Source organism: Sciurus carolinensis, chromosome 4 (assembly GCF_902686445.1).
Source record: "Sciurus carolinensis chromosome 4, mSciCar1.2, whole genome shotgun sequence".
Taxonomy (NCBI): Eukaryota; Metazoa; Chordata; class Mammalia; order Rodentia; family Sciuridae; genus Sciurus; species Sciurus carolinensis.
In genome coordinates, this window is record NC_062216.1 from 40,312,623 (window position 1) to 40,326,494 (window position 13,872).

The 13,872-nt window shown below is 37.9% G+C and overlaps 1 long non-coding RNA gene across 1 annotated transcript in view; it reads left to right on the plus strand.

The window, feature by feature from the left end:
* LOC124983841 (uncharacterized) overlaps positions 1-13,192 on the plus strand; it is a 97,302-nt gene extending 84,110 nt beyond the window's left edge. Inside the window, exons 2-3 of the long non-coding RNA XR_007108503.1 lie at positions 12,277-12,426; positions 12,705-13,192. This is a non-coding gene — a long non-coding RNA (uncharacterized LOC124983841). The remainder of the gene's footprint in view (positions 1-12,276; positions 12,427-12,704) is intronic.
* Positions 13,193-13,872: the final 680 nt, after the last annotated feature.

Consider the following 13,872-nt stretch of genomic DNA (forward strand, 5'->3'; position numbering starts at 1 on the left):
CAATATTATTCTTCTTAACTGCTCCGGCTAAAATTCCTGGAGGCTCTTCCTTGACTCCATTTTTCTTGTTTCCTGAATTCAATTCAGTATAGAATTCTAATTAACTGGGGTTCAAAACATGTTCCACATCTGACTTCATTTACTTCTGCCACCATTACTTCTGCCTCTATTGCTGCTTCTTTCCTTATTCCCCAGGAGTCTATATTCAATGTGAACTAACTCAGCTATGTCTTTACTTCCCTCACAATAAAATCGAAAGACTACTCAAGACCAACAAACTCTCCTTCTATTCTCTATTTGACTTAAACATCTTTTCATCCGCCCATTCTATTTAAAATTGCAACTCATCCTAAACTACCAGTTGCTCTTATCATGTTCTATTTTACCTTTTTCTAAAACAGTTATCACCTGATCGTCATGTAATTTGCTATTTTATTATATTCATTATTTTTTATTTATTGAAAATAAGTGCTTTCCATGAGAATGTAGGTTCCTTGCAGGCAGGCATATTCATGGGTGTGTCCCAAGTCTTTAGATCAGCACCTGACACACTCATTGGCCACTCATTAAGAATGTATTATTGACTTGCGATTTTCAATAAAAATCATGCTAAATTCAGGACAATAGCCTATATTAATTCACAAAGGTATGGATTTTACTATGTGACTAACTGGCAGTTTTTAAGTTACTATATTCTGATATACCTCACATGCCAACTTACTTCTACAAAACATATCCAAGAAAACCAATTCAGATTTGGGTAATTTATTTCACTTTGACTGATTATAGGTTCAAATCTAATTGCATATTCTGTAGTAATTTTATGAGTCATGGTAAGGTAAAAAGCAGATTCTTTATACATCCCATTTGTTATCTCTACTGTGGTCAGTACAGTCTTTCAAAAGTAACCTCTAAACACGTCACAGACTTTGGATAATTTAAAACCTATTTTTGATCCTGTTTCAGGACAAAGCCAGTTTTCTTCAATGTGGCTAACAAAGTTCTTACAAGCACATTCCTGCCTCTTAGCTAGACTCTTGACACAATTCCCTCTCACTAGAAATGTAAACTCTAATTGAATTTGCTATTCTTTTTCTTGCCTTTGGGTTTCTAAATTTGTTACTCCTTTGCCTAAAACACTTCATGCTAATTGAACACTCTCAGTCATTTGCTCATACTCTAAACTTTCACTTTTCTTCTTTCCAGAGACTTCCTTAATCCAAGAAGTGGATAAAGGATTCTCTGGGTTCTGTAACTTCTCGAGTTTACTCCATCCTAACGTCATTCCCTCCAGCTAGTTATCTAACAGTGCTGAGACATGGGAGGTTCTAAATCAACACTGAATATATAAATGAACTTTCTGAAAAAAAGCAGGCAGTGAATCTGAGTCTGCAGTTCATCTCTCTATAATCCTTTCTGCTACACCCTACAACTGGGCTACAATGCCATTGTGTGACAATGGTGTAAAGACCCTTCTTTGCCCATAACAGAGTAATTCTTGAAATAACACACACACTTGTTATGCAACTTGATGTTTTTATTATTGCTTTTGGATGTGCTTCAGCAAATAAGTGTCTTACTCTTGTAGGATTGCTGACATCTCTCTGGAAATTTTTGACAAATATTCAACACAGAGATGATTTTGCTTCTATTTTATGGACTTCCTGATCCTTTATATACTACATTTTATTTCTTTATGAGTTTACTTTGCTTCATCTTTAGTCCTCAAATTCAATGACCAAGATAATGTTAACAGCATGAGCACAGAATATGACCTCTCCTTCAAAGAATTCCATTTCCACACAATTTATTTACAGGCTTGGTGAAAGACGAAACTGCTCTTCCATTCCTTCCCCTCTGTTATCAACTAACAAAGCAATTTCTGGTGCTTTCTTATTTTGTTCATGAATGGCTTTTTCTTTAATTTCTATTCATGCCTTCTGATCTAATTAGTATAATTAGCCTTGGACACACAATAAACAAAGCAAGAAACAAAAAAAAAAGAACCCACAAGATTCCATTTCAATGGTCGGGCTTTCTTTCATAGATTTTATGGTCTAAGTTTTCAGCTGTCTTCATAGCTCATAACCTTTAATCCTAACATCAATCTCAGCATTCTATTCAATTACAGCTGCTGTCTATTGAGAAGTAGCAAAGGTTTTGGAGAGTTTGTGGGAACGTGGAAGTTGCCCCATTCATTTTCATTAGTAAACTTGGGAGACACAGATTTCACTGAATTTGCCAAGAGTACTTCTTGCTGTGTCTGAATGATTTATTATTAGACATCATATTTCTTTTCGAAATATGGTTAAAAGAATCCAAAAAAATCATGCAATTGTTTTACCTGTAATTTCACCACCTATTTACTAAAGTTGCTGACCAGGATACTGATGGACTAACACAAAAGCCTTTTCATGGCAGGAGAGACAGGAAACAAATAGTAAGAAGCACTTATAGGTATAGAGCACAACACAGTACCTGTGAAGGTGACCTCAGAGGAAAAGGTGTATATTTCCAAATGACATCTTGCCATATTTTTAAAAATTAAAAATTTAAAAATGGAATGGTGCTCATTTAAAACCCAAGTTGTAAAATTTTGAGTCAATATAACAGCATTCAAGGGCAAAATGTTATAATTTATAAAAAGCAATTGACAAAATTGTTATGCTGTGGAGTCAGACTAAATGACCCATCTCTGTCCCTGAGGAGCATTGAGGAGCTAATTTCCTAAGAACAATATTCAAGACTTTCCACACCTGGCCCAACTTACCTTTCACGGCTCATAACCCACAATGCCAGACGGGGTAGCCTGTGCCATTCTGCAATCCACACATGAGGAGCAAGGTGTCAGCCCAGTGTTCCCAATCCCTGTGACACTTTAGGATCACCTGGGGAGCTGTTAAAAATCATGCCTGGTCCCAACTCAGACCGATTGAATCAGAATCTCTAGGCATGGAGATTTCCAGGTGCTTCTAATGAACAGACTGTGCAGAAAGCCAGCACTTTGGCACGGTTAACTGCTTACCTGACCCCTCTCAAAGAATCCAGGCTTCCCCTTTGCTTATATTGCTCCCTCATTCTGCTTTTATAAAGTTTTGGCTTTGCCTTTCCTGACTTACTTCAGTGCTGCTTTCATGAAGGAACCCCTGTGTTCTTCCAGTTTTTCCTAAAATCCTTCCTAAAATTGAGATTGGGCACCTAAACTCAAATGTACCAGCCTTCCACAGAACTACCTGTAACTCATGGCTCTTAGCTACACCATTTTTAATAATAACCCCATCACATTCATCTTTTGATAACTCTCACTAAGCATGAAGATGTTTTTCAAGAACCTGGAGAATATCATATTTCATTTTTCTCTTCATGGTAAATTTCAGGAATAACTTCTGCTCTTGATTTCCAAAGGAGTGACCTTTCTTGTGAGCAACTGGGGTTTTTTTGTATCTGTGGATGTTAGGAAGCATGGAACTGATCAATTTTTCTTTAAAATTGCTTCTAGAAAGTTTAAAGCCAGGTTCGGAGATGTGGCTCAATACTAGAGTACTTGCTTAACATGCACCAGACCCTGGGTTCCATCCACAGTAACCCCCCCAAAAAAGAAAGTTTAAAGCCAATTTATGGTTCACTCATGGAAAAGGTAGTAATTATAAACATATTTTCATATTATTTCTGGCTTTGTTTTATATTTCCAAGTCACATTTTTCACTATTAATTTTCATCAAGTTTAATTCATGCTATCTTGATGTTTTTCCCATACCAAATAAATATATCTTATATCATTTATAGAACAATACTATCTAAAAGTTAAATAAAAATAAATTTCCTTTGAGTTGTCTCCAATATTTGTATTAAAATTATCCCCTAATCTGTTTTTTCATCTTCCTTCCCTATTCAAGATTTATAGCCCTAATTTATTTCTACTTTACTTCCTAGAGTTACTGTATCTTCTCCAGACTAAGTATCTCAGAGGTCAAGGAGCATACCTTATTGATTTTGGTAAAACCCACAGAAATTAACAAGTACAAATTTGTCAACAAATATTTGTCATGCTACTTATTTACCCTTGAGTACAAAGCTAATAAAACTCAGTTTGAGTTCCAGATTTGTCATATACCAAAGACATTAAGCAACTTAACCTCTAGACCTCGTTTTTCTAATTCATAAAATAAGGATAATTGAAAATATTATTGATCTCACAAGATTGCTAAGATGCTGAAATTATACCTGTTAAATAACTTTTAAGCAGCAAAGTATAACTCAAATGTCTGATGAAAAAAAGGCTAGAAAATAGTCTATGGCTTCATTATATATGTATGCATATGTATAGCTGAGTGCACACACATACCCATGCACACACACACACACACACACACACACACACACACAGGTGGAGAGCAGTGACTGAGATTGGGGGTCTCTGATGACCTCATGGCTGTGGCATGTCTGGGAATGTTTCTGTGCAAGGGCACAGGATGCTTAGCTGCTGTGGCAATGCCCTGCATGAGGAGGCTCTATGCAAGAGTCCTATCAGCTCTGACCTTGATCTCAGGTTTTAGGAATAGAGGAATTCATATGCTAGACAACCATACTGTTTTCACCAATTCTCCTATTCCAGCCCACTTTACAGTAACTTCTAACAATGGACTTTTTGAGAGCTACACAAAGCTCCTAACATTGCACTCTGCAACAGTAGATTACAACTGGGGAAAAGCTACACAGGATGTCCTAGTTTCTGTAACTTTCCTGAATATGAAGAATAATGCTTGCATAGTCTTTAACTGATAATGTGACATCTATGAATAAAGATTGCTGGCGTAACTCTTTGGATCTGCATCTCCCTCAGAGAGTAGGCTCCACCTGATCCCAGCTTAATCTTCAAAACCTATGTTTTTGAGCCTTTATTTTTCTAATACCCCTTCACCCCAAACTGTGAGTTTGGCCACGCTGGTCACAGCAGAGACAGAGCGCAGGACTCTTGGAGAATGCCTACCACCATGGAGGAAGAAACAACACTGCCTTCAAAGTACTGCCTTGAAAGCCAGTGCAAAATCTTCTGCATTACACTTTAAGAGTAATAGGATGACATTGAGGGATTTTAAGCAGGGATGTAATAGATCATACTTAAGACTTTAATTATGAACTCTGTTTTCTGTGCCCCAGAAAGGATTGTACAGAAGGAGATGGTGACAATGGAGAAAGCAAATAGATTTATTGAGAACCTACTGCATTAGCAAATGGGAAAGCACTATCAGTTTAAAGCAATCTTGTATAGTGGTGTAACCACAATGAGACATAAAGCTCTTTTCTTTTATATTGAATTTCTTATATACATGATGCCATTGAACACTTTGGAAGCACCTTTTTCACATAAGTAGTTAAAATACTTTCAGGCAAAATACTTTATCCTTTGACAATATTTACTATATTGGTAGTCTTAGAAACTAAAAATGTTTTTACAATTGATCTTCAATTTTTAAGAAGAAAACACGTTTAATTTCTAAAGCTCCAGATCTAAAAGCAAGAAATAAAAGACACTCCAAATCTCTTCAAAAGAGTCCAACATTAGCTAACCTGTGATTTCTCCTTGCTGCAATAAAATATTCCCTGCATTCTGCATCGGCATAAAGTACTTGCTCTGAGATGGGGACAAGGGCTACTGAGGGATATGGGTTGGAAAGTAAGGGGTGTGCGGGCCATGTGAAGTGTGATGGCAAGGAGAAAATGACAGGAACTTTCAAACCCACAATAAAAACAAAATCCAACAGTCCTTATCCCTGCAAAGTATACAGAAAACTCCAGGGTGGAGAACTCAAGTAAATACAGAGAATGGTACAGTAGTAAAGAGAAGAAAAAGAGCAAATCCAATATGAATTTTTAGAAATTAGCTTTTAACTCTGATATATATACACAATGGAATACTATTCAACCATAAAGAATAATAATATTATGGCATTTGCAAATAAATGGATGGAATTGGAGAATATCATGCTAAGTGAAATAAGCCAAGCCCCAAAAAACTGAAGACCAAATGTTCTCCCTGATAAGTGGAGAATGATGTATAATGGGGGTGGGGAAGTGGGGAGTGAGAGAAGAATGGGGGAACTTTAGATTATGTAGAAGGAAATGAGAGGGGGGGTATGAAAAATGGTGGAATGAGTCATACATCATTACCCTGTGTACATGTATGATTACACGAATTATATGAATCTACATCATGCACAATCATAGAAATGAAATGGTGCTAGCAATATAGCCCATCTCGTAGAGAGCCTGCCTCCCATCCTCGACACCAGGGTTCAAGACCCCAGCACTGTTAGATTACAGAAATGAAATGATGTACCCCATTTGTATACAATGAATCAAAATGCAGTCTGTAAAAAATTAAAAGATAAATTTAAAAAATTAATTAAAAAAAAAAAAAGAAATTAGCTTTTACCAGTCAGAGAAACCTAGGATCATTCACTATATCTTCTGGTTGAGGAAATGTCAGGAGTTAAAATTGGGACATAAGTTTTTATGTACAGAATTTTAAAAAATTACTCATACTGTTGTGACAACTGATGAGAAGACATATGCAAACTGTCCAGTATTGCACCTAGTTCTCTGTTCTCCTCACTGTGATTACAGATGTCAGCACTGTACCAGGAACTGAGCTTGGAAACTGGTATACCTTGCTTCAAAAACTATTACAGGCCAGGCATGGTGGCACACCCCTGTAATCCCAGCAGTGCTGGAGGCTGAGGCAGGAGGATGGTGAGTTCAAGGTCAGTCTCAGCAACTGATTGAGCCTTAAGAAAATTAGTGAGACCCTGTCTCAAAATAAAATATAAAAAAGGGCTGGGGATATGACTGAGTGGTTAAGACCCCCTGGGTTCAATTCCCTATACAAAGAAAAAAAAAAACCTCACAGTTCCAGATGTGGTGGTGCATACCTGTAACCTCAACTGCTCTGGAGGTTGAGGCAGGAATATCACAAGATAAGGCTCACCGAGGCATTCAGCAATTCAAAACTAAATTTAAAAATAAATAAAGGGCTGGAGATGTAGCTCAGTGCTCACCAAGCATGTTCACGCCTGGTGTTCAGTCCCCAGTACTGGGGGCAAAAAGGAAAAAACACTTGTCATGAATTTACTTTTTAACTTCTCCCTGTTATTTCTTAACCTCATTATAAATCAACACCTTTGAAGATTGTCTATGCAGGGTCATAAAGAAATTCTGTGGCAACAGAGAAAGCTACAGATACCTGAATAAATAAGAGGGGAGTGGGCAGCTGGGCACACTAGTGCCTGTCATTAAGGCTGAGGCAGGAGGATGGTGAGTTCAAGGTCAGCCTCAGCAACTTAGTGAGGCCCTAAGCAACTCAGTGAGACCCTGTCTCTAAATAAAATATTTAAAAAAAAAAAAAAGGCTGAGGATGTAGCTCAGTGGTTAAGCACCCATGGGTTCAATCCCTGGTATCAAAAAAAAAAAAAAAAAAAAAAAAAAGGGAAGAAGGAGAAAAGGAAGGAAGGAGAGATGAAAAGAAAAGAAGGAAGGAGGGAAGAACAGAAAGAAAGAGGAAGGGAAAATTAAGAAAAGAATTTCCTTTGGAAAAAATCCTTTTTTTTTTACTGCATATTCTACACTGAATTCCTTTCAGTTGCTTTTCCTTTGGATAAGAATTCATCTCAATGCTAATATTTGCTCTTTTTTTAGATGATGTATATACCTTTCTCCAAGATAATGTTTGCTTTGTCTTTTCATGTAATTTGCTCATTGTAAGAAAAATACAAAAATTAGATGCATATTGGCTTGTCATATCTTCAGAAGAAAAGAAAAACAGCTGTCTCTTAATTACCCACAATTATGTCAGGGAGACGTTTCTTTACCAGCAAGGAAATGGGAATCCAGTGCCAACATCCCTGCCCAGATCTTTCTAGAACCAAAGCTTATGCTTATTCCATTAGTTCACCAGTCACACTTGGCCCTGAATGAGTGTCATTCAAGGCATTTGCTTTCATACATTTACCTGTCAGTAAATTTATTAATGAAGCAGTGTTAAGAGCTTGGCTTCTGTACAGTTGTTCTCTTTCTGCCTCCCAAATCCTTGCCTTACATTTTCAAAAAATCCTCTGCTTCTCCCTTAAATTTGTCCTAACATCTCACCACATTTACACAGAGATCTGCTTGCTTGTGTGAATGTCAAGCTGGCTATCTATCTCAAATCCCTAAGGCTTTTGAGCTAGAGTTCTTAGGCTCCACATTAAACTACCTTCACACCATGAACGCAGAACTCTCAGGATGCTCTGATGTGGGGACTGCGTGTGAATTAACAAAGACGTAAGCTACATTAAAAGTCAAGGTTAAATTCTTATTTACCTCCTTAAAGAATCTCCCTTATGCACTGATTAACTTTTGTTTTCTCTTTAGAATATCCCAGTAAAAGCAATATTATTGCTTCAGTAATAATAAATAATGTTAGCATCAGCTCCAGGGAGGAGACCACCCACCAAAACACTGCCACCCTGTGTGTCTCTGAGGCATATAAACACCGCTGGGGAGGTCAAAGGGCAGTCCTGCATGCAGTGAGCTTGGAAAGCCAAGTGTGAGCAAAGGAGGAACACCTTTCCTCAGCCATGCATGGGACTTTATCAATATGATCTCCTACTTCCTTTATTTGGGTCACACCTGAGTTTCTGCATGGCCTTCTAAAAGGACAGGACATGAGCTACTGAGCCAAAAATATCCAGGTCGTTCATATGATATCACACACAGGAAGGTGAAAAGATAGAAAAGAATAGGAAACAATAAGAGTACTAACTATTCTGTATAATCAGGAAGCAGAGAAATCAGTAAGAAATTCTTACAGGAAAATGATGCCAAATTTGCATCTCAAAGAGATGGTTAGCTAAGGTGAAGAGGCAGTTAAGACATTTCATACAGAAGCAATGGTTTGAAAAAAAAATCGAGGAAAATTTGCATTAGGAAAATTTTCCAAGGAAAGTTTATTTCAGTAGGTTTGGATACTTAAGTTTTTCTTAACTAAAAAAAAAAAAAAAAAAAAGTGATAATAATCAAATACATTTCCTGAAAATCAACAAACATTATGTTTATGTTTAGCCAGTTATTCAGCTTCTGGACTGTTTTACAATATCGTTTAGTTGGTGTGTTTTTCTTATTTCTCTGGTGTTATGGTTTGGATGTGAGGTGTCCCCCAAAAATTCATATGTGAGACAATGCAAGAAGGTTCAGAGGAGAAATGATTGGGTTGTAAAAGTCTTAACCCAGTCAGTGAATTAATCCCTTGATAGGGATTAACTGAGTGGTAACTGAAGTGCTAGGTTGTGGCTGGAGGTGGGAATTGGGGTGTGACTTTGGGGTGTATATATTTTGTATCTGGAGAGTGGAGTCTCTCTCTGCTTCCTGATATCATGTGAGCTGTTTCCCTCAGTCGCCCTCTTCCTCCAGATGTTCTGCCTCACCTCCAGCCCCGAGGAATGGCTGGCCTTCTATGGACTAAAATCTCTGAAACCGTGAGCCCTCAAGTAAACTCTTCCTCGTCTATAGTTGTGCTGGTTGGGTCCTTTACTCACAGCAGCGAAAAAGTTGACTAAAACATCTGGTGAAAGTGTGAAAGCATGTCCAGTGTTGAGGACACTAGTTTCTGTAGTGGATTCCTACTACGCTCTCTCATTCTTCTGATAGCTGCACTCCTTCTCCCCCATGTTCATCTGGTTCTCTTGGGAGCTACCATGTTTTCCCATAACCCAGAAACCCAGCTGGAACTGAAAAATAATAGTATGGGCAACTGACTCAATTTGGGCTGCTCAGAATACCTCAGTCCTTGTTCATGGGAAAAGGAAAAGAAATGTATTCTACGCCACACCAGGAAAGAACTTCTCCAGATTTTTAGTGTGGAACCCAAAAGTTCAAGCCAATCTCTTTCTTGTGCCTGAAGCGCTACTGTTTTCTCATGAGTTTAGGAAAAAGATCTAGATAGAGAGAAGAGTGAAACTTACACAAAAAGAAACAGAAGAAAGAATGCCCTGGATCAGCCACATCCCACATGTCTGGAAAGCACTCTAGGGAAGAAACACTAGTAGTCTTCCTATAACCACCACCACCCTATCTTTTTCCTTACTGGAATTGAACCCAGGGGTGCTCTACCACTGAGCTATATTCCCAGCCCTTGTTATTTATTTACTTTTTTATTTTAAGATGGTCTCGCTAAGTTGTAGAGGCTGACCTTGAACTTACAGTTTTCCTGCCTCAGGCTGAAGTGTCTCCGGGATGATAAGCATATGCTACCCCACCAAGCTACTGCCCCTTTTTTGAATTTAGCTAGTTTTGTTTATTTAACTAGCAAAGAGAAACCCTGGACACCTGCTTTATAGGTTCCTGCCCAGCCTTTGCTGTTTTGCTTTCCTGCTCTCACTTGCTCCCATTGTATACCTATAACCCTCTGGAGAGAGGAGAAAGGACTGAGATCTCTTAAGTCACATGTAAGTAATTTATCATGATGGTAATGATGATATTAATGATGACAATAATTCCAATACATGTTTATCCTCAGGAATGATAACAGCTAAAAAACAAGTCAATAAGTGAATTAGGTCCAATCTGCCTCTGTGGTGATTCTTGCTGTTCTTCAGGAATTAGCAGTCACCCAGTGTCCCCCTGCTTCACACTCCCTCTCATTTGCTCAGAGAACAACATTGCAATGTGTTACAGTGCTCTCCCCAGAAACATTCAAATTCTAACCTGTTAAAAATTTTACTTCCCCATTGAGAATGTACCTGCTTCCTTCCTGGTCTTTCAGAGTATTAACTGTCTACCTGCTTGGAGCTAGTTACTGTAATAGATATCAAATTTTAATGTACTAAACCTACTCAATATGACGAAAGACAGCTAAGGTTCTCTAATAGCAGGTATGACACTTGGTGAGATATTAGGATCTCTGTCAGTGCCCATTTTCAGCAGATATGGCAGATAACCATCTGATAGAAAATTTGTAAAGGCATGAGTCATTTTGGAAGAGGGGCAATACTAAAAAGCCTGTAAAATCTTTCTTTCCTAATTTTTGTTAAGAACTTGCGTGGGTGTGCCCGTGTACGTGTGTAGACATAATGCTACTGGGCATAGAAACAATGTTATTAGAAAATTGTCTTGAAATTCACCTTTCAAATCATGCCTGTGGGTTGAATTAACTTCATCTAAGCCTAGGATCAATCAAGTGATGTGTCCCACACTGAATCAGAGATTACTTTTTATGATAACCTTGTTTTGAGCATTATAATAACAAGATTCAAGAAGTATTTACTCATCATTACAATGATTGTTTGAGATGTCTTAATTGGGGACAAAAGAATTTGTTGAGAATTTTGAACCCCTGGTTTGTGACAATAATTACATATATCGTTCTATATGTTATCTTCCACAATAAATATAATGGATTTACAGTGACTCATAATCTCAGTGTAGAGTTATTTCAGTTTAAGAAACTGATAGGAGTACTTGATCATTTTGACCCCCAAAAATAATCTTTGTTCTGAGCAAAGATTCTTCTATATGCTTTTTTCATCCTTTCTTCATTTTTATGTAATTTATGACCCCTGAGATAGCACAGGAAAGACATATGTCTTCAACCAATTTAAGCAACAAAAAGGAATTGGTTGGTTAATAGAACTAAGAAAAAAAAGACTGAAGAAGTGCCCAGAATAGGAAGAAAAGTGGAGTTCTGGAAACAAAATACTGATAGGAACTTTTCTCTTGTTTATCTGTTTCACATCTCTGCTTGACTTGAAGCTGTAGATTGACTTTCTCCAATGATAGGAAGGTGGGTGCTGGTAACTCATAATTTAGAGTGTCTCCATTTAGCAACCCAGTAAAAAGTTTCCCTTTTCCATCCTCCAGACATCCAGAAAGCCCAGATTGGCCCTAATTGGCCCACACACTCACCCATTAGGCCAATTACTAAAGTCAGTTTGATACACTACAATACTATTTCCAACTAACCTATTTTCTTATTAAGGGGCAAAATCTTCCAAGAGTAGGACTGAGGAGTGATACATATTTTGCAAGCAAATTAGGAGTGATCCATTAGGGCAGTTTAAGAGCTATCATCCTAGCCTCATAGCACAGCTCAAAATGTAATCTTTTTGTACAGAGGTCTGATCCATTGCTTCTGTGGAAATATTTTCTCCAGTATGTTAACACTGTGTCTGCCATTTAGTTATAGATTACAGCAATTTTCTGACTTGTCAAAGTGAATGCTGGTTATCTGTATTCTTTCCACAGAAATGAATATCATTGGAAATTTGAAAAGGTGCATGAGGGATTTCACAACTCCCTGTCACTTTCTGCTGTTAATTGGAACTGAAAATGGACCCTTTTTGTGTAGCACGATGGCACATCATGTATAGCACCATGATCACTCTTCCAGCAATGGTAACTCAGGACATGAATGCTTAAAATAGTTTGTGCCCAGTGTCTTATGGGTGATACTCAGATTTAATGTAAAATTTCTTTTGTGGCTAATTGCTTCATATTTTCAATTTCTTTCCTCAATTAACACTGTGATACAAAAAGACAATGTTTTTCTGATGTGACAATCTCTTTAACTTCATGCACAATGCGCTCATCTTTCGTGCTAAGAAAATGCTTTTTCCTCAACACATTCTGCATTGTTTTCCTAAAACATTCTGCATTGTTTTATTCTATTTCAGAATGCCTGAGAGGTCCTCTTCCAGTGTAGCTCACAATTCTTCCTTGCTCTCTGGGCCTGCCGATCCTTCTCTGCCTTACATGAGCTGTGACCTGCAATTCCTGATTAGCATTATGGATCGCTAGTCCATTACCAGCACCCTCTCCAGTGGTTTCTCTTTGCCTATCTATGACCTGGTAGCTGAACTTTCCCACTGTAGTTTTTCTCAACAGAGCTAAATTCTTGAAAAGCCCATAAAGAATTGATTTTGTTTGTTCTTTGTAGTGGTTTTCTGCTTGAAATAAATCAAGTATATGCATCTTCCACTTTCTGTAAAACTGGCCACTTGGAGAATCTCATCTCGAATACTCTCGTTACAGCAGACTTCTGCATTTCCTGGCTTTTAATCTCCTTGGGTTGCCTTGTACTAATAGATTAAAAAAAAAAAAAAAATCCAAATACTGTGATCACAATTCCTTAGAGAAGAAGAAATAAATCAACAGCTGTTTACTTATAAGTCTAGGTTTACCTAGTGGAGAATGATAGTAATCTCTTTGAGGACTTGGAAGAAAAAAGCAATAATTATATTTGTTTTACTTTGACAAGTAAAACAATGTGACTTTCATAAGGAATGAAAGCAACAATGTTTTAATTAACAAGAGGATACCAATTATTCTAAAAATAAAACATTTTCTCCATAATTAGTGCTAAATGTGTTTTTCTTTAATACCTCTCTTAGCACAGAAAAGAGGGAAATGACATCCTGGTGCTCTGTGGGTACAGCTTTATAATGTCATGGTTTTTTACAGCACTGTAAACCTTTCGGGGGGGATGCAAATTGTATTAATGTGGAGTTATGCTTTGGATAAGAAGTGTCCCCCAAAGACTGATGTGTTGAAAACTGGGTCCCTGGTGCAGAGATGGAACTTTGGGAAGTGAATGGCTCATGAAGACTCTGAGGCCCTCATCAATGGACAAACCCACTGACAGCCGAATGGACTACTGGGAGGTGGTGGGGGTGTCGGCAGGTGTGGCATGTTTACAGGAAGTAGGTCACCAGGGGTGTGACCTTGAGAACTGTGTCTTGGCCCTGCCACCTTGTTCTCGCTCTCTCTACTTCTCTGACCTGAGCAGCTTTCCTTCTCCAAGTCCTTTTGTCATGATGCTCTGTCTCACTTCAGGCCCAGAGC